The following is a 7,500-nucleotide window of genomic DNA, read 5'->3' as shown; positions in this document are numbered from 1 at the left end:
TAAAGGTCGAGAGCTGTGCGTCCTCCGAAACACGACCCTGCCAAGCCGCACTGCTTCTTGACACACTGCTTTCTTTAACCCGGAAGCCAGCCGCACCAACGTGTTGGAGGAATCACCGTCCAGCTGGCGACCGAAGTCAGCTTGCAGGTGCCCAGCCCGCCTCAATGAGTCGCTAGAGCACGACGCACAAGGAATTCCCGGCCGGCCAACCCTTCCCGTAACCCTGCGATGCAGTGCCTTAGAGCGCTGCGTCACTCGGGAGGCCCCGTGTTCACATGCTCAAACTCTTTTTCCTCACATGAGATGAAGGAGACAGGCGCCTTTTGAAGATTTTCCATCAGAGATGAGGTTAAATTATCTATACACTTGGTACATTACAGATGACCTGTATCCACTCCCTAATTAAAGACACTGTATAGTTCTCTGCTATTTTCTGCTACAGTATGTCTTTCATTTAACTGGCTGACTTTATATTGTAGGCACTCACAGTATAATAGATTCAGTCTATTGCTAGCACAGGATGACACACACACACACACACACACACACACACACACACACACACACACACACACACACACACACACACACACACACACACACACACACACACACACACACACACACACACACACACACACACACACACACTCATGAATACCAGATGTATCTATATATATATATATCAGTGGAAGTAATGGAGACAGAAGTTGTAGCCTGCCATGTTTTTTTCTGCTTAGTTGCGGATCTAACAACACTCTCTAACAACACCCTCTAACAACACTGTCGTTAACAGCAATGTTGGTAACAGCAATGTCGGTAACAGCTTTCTCTAAGAGACTTTTCATTAGTCATATTTACAGGATTAAAACATGGTATACACTGTCCAACAAAATGCTTACTTGCATTTTCCTTTTCACCAATGTAAAAACAATAAGAAATAATACAAGGTAAGAATAGGAACTTAAAGTAAATAGCTCAGTAGAATGACGTCACCCACCACACCACTGTAACACACACGCACACGTATACACGCATAAACACACACACACACACACACACACACACACACACACACACACACACACACACACACACACACACACACACACACACACACACACACACACACACACACACACACACACACACACACACACGAAGAAGCACGCACACACACATGCAGAGACAAAGCTATATTAGAAAGGAAAGGATGGATATTGAAAGGCAGTGTGGGGTATTGGGGGGCTGTAGCTCTGGGGTCGGGGGGACTGACAGTCTGAATACAGATGGGCTGCTGGGGTGGTGGGATTCAGATAAGAGGAGGGCACAGGGGTCAGAGGAGGGGAGAGAAAGAGAGGAAGGAGGGAGAGGAGGAGGGAGGGAGAAAGGGATTTGAGCCACACAGAGAGAGCTGGGAGATAACAACACACCCTGTCCAAGTCCGTTCTCTGGGATTTGGGGCTCGCTATAGTTGACACTTCTGAATATCTCCCGCCTGGACAAAATGAGCTTTCTGTTCCTCTCTGTTCCTCCCATCCTGGCTCGCAGATGTGGCAGACTGATTTCCATGAGCTCCGTCCTCTCCATATTACTGATTGATGTATAGAAACTTCCCTCTTCCAGCCATACGGAAGTTACACACAAGTTCTACAGATCTACAGTTCTAGTTCATTCTAGTTCATACCGTATTCGTCTTATACCAGTGTTAAAGCTAGCATACCCTAATACAACAACATACACTACAACCTTGTAAATGTGCTACTAAGCCTCTGTTGACCACCCTATCCCTGCTTTACCCCATGCCAGGACCTGTGTCTGTGTACCACCCTATCCCTGCTTTACCCCATGCCAGGACCTGTGTCTGTGTGCCACCCTATCCTTGCTTTACCCCATGCCAGGACCTGTGTCTGTGTGCCACCCTATCCCTGCTTTACCCCATGCCAGGACCTGTGTCTGTGTACCACCCTATCCCTGCTTTACCCCATGCCAGGACCTGTGTCTGTGTGCCACCCTATCCCTGCTTTACCCGATGCCAGGACCTGTGTCTGTGTGCCACCCTATCCCTGCTTTACCCCATGCCAGGACCTGTGTCTGTGTACCACCCTATCCCTGCTTTACCCCATGCCAGGACCTGTGTCTGTGTACCACCCTATCCCTGCTTTACCCCATGCCAGGACCTGTGTCTGTGTACCACCCTATCCCTGCTTTACCCCATGCCAGAACCTGTGTCTGTGTGCCACCCTATCCCTGCTTTACCCCATGCCAGGACCTGTGTCTGTGTGCCACCCTATCCCTGCTTTACCCCATGCCAGGACCTGTGTCTGTGTACCACCCTATCCCTGCTTTACCCCATGCCAGGACCTGTGTCTGTGTACCACCCTATCCCTGCTTTACCCCATGCCAGGACCTGTGTCTGTGTACCACCCTATCCCTGCTTTACCCCATGCCAGAACCTGTGTCTGTGTACCACCCTATCCCTGCTTTACCCCATGCCAGAACCTGTGTCTGTGTACCACCCTATCCCTGCTTTACCCCATGCCAGAACCTGTGTCTGTGTGCCACCCTATCCCTGCTTTACCCCATGCCAGGACCTGTGTCTGTGTACCACCCTATCCCTGCTTTACCCCATGCCAAGACCTGTGTCTGTGTACCACCCTATCCCTGCTTTACCCCATGCCAGGACCTGTGTCTGTGTACCACCCTATCCCTGCTTTACCCCATGCCAGAACCTGTGTCTGTGTACCACCCTATCCCTGCTTTACCCCATGCCAGGACCTGTGTCTGTGTGCCACCCTATCCCTGCTTTACCCCATGCCAGAACCTGTGTCTGTGTGCCACCCTATCCCTGCTTTACCCCATGCCAGGACCTGTGTCTGTGTACCACCCTATCCCTGCTTTACCCCATGCCAGAACCTGTGTCTGTGTGCCACCCTATCCCTGCTTTACCCCATGCCAGGACCTGTGTCTGTGTACCACCCTATCCCTGCTTTACCCCATGCCAGGACCTGTGTCTGTGTACCACCCTATCCCTGCTTTACCCCATGCCAGGACCTGTGTCTGTGTTTGCCTGAAAGGCAGCTAGAGCCACTGAGCACATTAAAGAGCTGTTTATTCAGCTGAGGCTCCAGCAATCATCCTTTGAAACACACACACACACACACACACACACACACACACACACACACACACACACACACACACACACACACACACACACACACACACACACACACACACACACACACACACACACACACACACACACACACACACACACACACACACAATGCTCTAGTCTATGCCAACAAGGTGGGGGGGGCAGCAAGACATGTATAAAGGGGAGAGAAGGGGGATCTAATTGTCTTTCTTTCTGCAGCTTATCATATTAATAAGGACAGTGTAACCGTTTCTGATGAACAGTAAACAGTAGCCTCTCCTCACATCAAAGTGGTTGATCTTTTGGGATCTTTCATTTTCATTTCCTCCGTGGTGAGGACCACCACTGACACACACACACACACATTAAGCCAACATGCACATCAGCCTTACCCACAAGCACAGGCACATACACACAGCATGGTTGCATCTTTCAGGGCTGGCTCTGGTTCTGGTATTAGTGTTACATTTAGTGACTCCCTCTGTGTGGAATATTGATTTTTTAATGACCAGACTTTGAATATCCCTTTGAGCATGGTGAAGTTATTAATTACACTTTAGATGGCGTTCTTCCTAACTCAGTTTCCTGAGAGGAAGGAAACAGCAAAGGGATTTCACCATAAGGCCAATGGTGATTACAGATCCGCCCCTTTTTTTCAATTATCGCCTAAAATGACATACCCAAACCTAACTGCCTGTAGCTCAGGACCTGAAGCAAGGATATGCATATTCTTGGTACTATTTGAAAGGAAACACTTTGAAGTTTGTGGAAATGTGAAAGGACTGTAGGAGAATATAACACAATAGATCTGGTAAAAGAGAATACAAAGAAAAAAAAAACCGTTTGTTTGTATTGTTTTTGTACCATCATCTTTGAAACGCAGGAGAAAGACCATAATGTATTACTCCAGCCCAGGTGCAATTTAGATATTGGCCACTAGATGAAAGCAGTGTATGTGCAACGTTTTAGAGTGATCTAATGAACCATTGCATTTCTGTTCAAAATATTATATCAAGACTGCTCAAATGTGTCTAATTTGTTTATTAATAACTTTTCATGTTCAACATTGTGCACTCTCCTCAAACAATAGCATGGTATTATTTCACTGTAATAGCTACTGTAAATTGGACAGCGCAGTTAGATTAACAAGAATTTAAGCTTTCTGCCAATATCAGATATGTCTATGTCCTGGGAAATGTTCTTGTTACTTACAACCTCATGCTAATTGCATTAGCCTATGTTAGCTCAACCATCCCATGGATGGGACACCAATCCCGAATAAGTTTTTAAAACAGGAGGACACTGAGGATGGATCAATAACATTGTAGTTACTCTACAATATGAACATAATTGACAGAGTGAAAAAAGGAAGCCTGTACAGAATTAAAACATTAAAAAAACATGCATCCTGTTTGCAACAAGGCATTAAAGTAATACTGCAAATAATGTGGCAAAGCAATTCACTTTTTGTTCAGAATACAAAGTCTTATGTGTTGAGCAAATCCAATACAATACATTACTGCGTACCACTCTCCATATTTTCAAGCATAGCGGTGGCTGCATCATGTTCTGGGTATGCTTTTCATTAAGCTAAGCGCAGGCCAAAATCCTAGAGGAAAACCTGGTTCAGTCTGCTTTCCACCAGACACTGGGAGATGAATCCACCCCTCAGCAGGACAATAACCTAAAACACAAGGCCAAATCTCCCCTTGAGTTCTTACCAAGAAGACAGTAAATATTCCTGAGTGGCCGAGTTACTGTTTTGACTTAAATCTTCTTGAAGATCTATGACTAAATGTTGATTAAATGTTCAACAATCAATTTGACAGAGCTTGAAGAATTTTGATAAGCTAAATATGCAAATGTTATACAATCCAGGTGTGGGAAGTTCTAGGAGACATCCCCAGAAAGACTCACAGCTGTAATCACTGCCAAATATGCTTCTATAAAGTAATGAGTCAGGGGTGTGAATACTTATGTAAATAAGATATTACTGTGTTTAATTTTCAATACATTTGGAAAAATATCTAAAAACATACTTTCACTTTGTCATTATGGGGTATTCTGTGTAAATGGCTGAGTCGAAAAACATGAATTTAATACATTTTGAATGCAGGCTGTAGCAACAAAATGTGGAACAAGTATTAATAAATTAATATATTCTGAAGGCACTGAATGTATGTTGGTGGGAAAATGTGTGCATCATTATCTGCAGGCAAACTGGAATAGACTGAGTTTCTGTCTGTCAGACAGGCAGTGTGTTTGATGTTGAATTGCAGATAAGCTGCAGAGTGGGGAAAGATACTGACTTGTACAATAAAACGACTGCTCTCCCAAAGACAACAAAGACTGCAGAGAACGTCCAACGTAAAACAATACACCCTTCACGCATCCAGTCTTCACACATTCATCCAGTCTGCTTCAAAGGAATACAGATAGACTGGAAACAAATACAACATGGGACTGTAATTACAAACATTGTGATCGTGAAGATCTAATCATTCAGCTACCTTTGCTTCCCATGTTCAGTACTTTCTCCTCCAAATATAACTGGACTTCAAAGGCAAGACACAGGAAACGAAGAAGCAACAGAGAAAATCGTGTTCCAGGATTTATCTTATGTTACTAAACTCACGAGTCTGTTAATTAATGTGTCAAAATGAATAATATCTAATTTCCTGAACCAAAGTGACATCAAAGACATGAGCGAGTAAGTTAGTTGTGTCGACTTGGTCTGGCTCAGCTCATGAACCCTACCCTATGAACCCTGACCTAATCAGACACAAACAGAGCAGCTAGCAGCTAGCCTTGACAAACGTCCATTAGTCTGTGTTTAATGTGGTGACCTTAGCAGTGAGTGACCCTAAAGTTGGACAAGCCAGTCTCTTTGAAGCCTGGCAGTGACACAGCCCTGCTGTTGACTCTATGTGCAGTGACTGAGACACAGTGAGGCAGAGGGAGCAGAGGGAGCAGAGGGGGAAGAGGGAGCAGAGGGAGCAGAGGGAGCAGAGGGGGAAGAGGGAGCAGAGGGAGCAGAGGGAGCAGAGGGGGAAGAGGGAGCAGAGGGAGCAGAGGGGGAAGAGGGAGCAGAGGGGGCAGAGGGAGCAGAGGGGGAAGAGGGAGCAGAGGGAGCAGAGGGAGCAGAGGGAAGGGAAGAGGGAGCAGAGGGAGCAGAGGGAGCAGAGGGGGAAGAGGGAGCAGAGGGAGCAGAGGGGGAAGAGGGAGCAGAGGGAGCAGAGGGAGCAGAGGGGGAAGAGGGAGCAAGAGGGAGCAGAGGGAGCAGAGGGGGGGGAAGAGGGAGCAGAGGGAGCAGAGGGAGCAGAGGGGGAAGAGGGAGCAGAGGGGGAAGAGGGGGAAGAGGGAGCAGAGGGAGCAGAGGGGGAAGAGGGGGCAGAGGGAGCAGAGGGGGAAGAGGGAGCAGAGGGGGAAGAGGGAGCAGAGGGAGCAGAGGGAGCAGAGGGGGAAGAGGGGGCAGAGGGAGCAGAGGGAGCAGAGGGGGAAGAGGGAGCAGAGGGAGCAGAGGGGGAAGAGGGAGCAGAGGGGGAAGAGGGAGCAGAGGGAGCAGAGGGGGAAGAGGGAGCAGAGGGAGCAGAGGGGGAAGAGGGAGCAGAGGGAGCAGAGGGAGCAGAGGGGGAAGAGGGAGCAGAGGGAGCAGAGGGAGCAGAGGGGGAAGAGGGAGCAGAGGGAGCAGAGGGGGAAGAGTAGTACAGTATTCTGTATAAACTATGACAAATACACATCACACAGGGCCGGTGTGACTCGCTCTGTTTTTCTCTCTTTCTCAGAAAGGGCGAACGGGTTCATTGTTGTGTCGTGTGATTGTGGGATTATGTGCCAAGGGCTCACCTGTACAACTGCACCTGCACACACACACTCCCAGGGTCATGTCCTCAGTTGGCACACATAGATACCCTGCCTATCTGTCTGTCCGTCTGTCTGCAGACTCCGGCCTCTGGTATGGACAATGAGACCGCTTTGTCTCCCTTGGCTGACCACTGATTGACAGACAGAGCTATGGGGGCACAGGGTGTTTGTCTAGCTGCTAGCAGGGTTACCCTGTGTGGTTAATGAGTGTTGTGAACAGCCTAATGGTCCTGTTTAATGCCTGCTGGCTGGCAGGCTGAGCTGGCTGGCAGCAGTCCTGTCTCTCCTGTAGAGTTATCATTAGACAGAGAGAGAGCGAGGTAAAGAGAGATAAAGAGAGATAGAAAGAGAGATAGAGAGAGAGACATTCTGACATTGATCACTCGTCCTGAGTTAGTCTTTGTAAACTACAGCGTGGTAGAGAAGGCCAGGCTGGCACCTCACCTATACAGGATCAACCACTCAGTACTACTGAT

At 47.7% G+C, this 7,500-nt stretch overlaps 1 protein-coding gene across 5 annotated transcripts in view; it reads right to left on the bottom strand.

Moving 5' to 3' along the window:
- Positions 1 to 7,500, bottom strand: part of LOC139548283 (roundabout homolog 2-like) — a 619,120-nt gene that overhangs the window by 119,264 nt on the left and 492,356 nt on the right. The window lies entirely within an intron of this gene.

This window comes from Salvelinus alpinus, chromosome 21, assembly GCF_045679555.1.
Source record: "Salvelinus alpinus chromosome 21, SLU_Salpinus.1, whole genome shotgun sequence".
NCBI lineage: Eukaryota > Metazoa > Chordata > Actinopteri > Salmoniformes > Salmonidae > Salvelinus > Salvelinus alpinus.
Note: the sequence above shows the minus strand (reverse complement) of the source record. Positions and strands in the feature narration are given on the sequence as shown.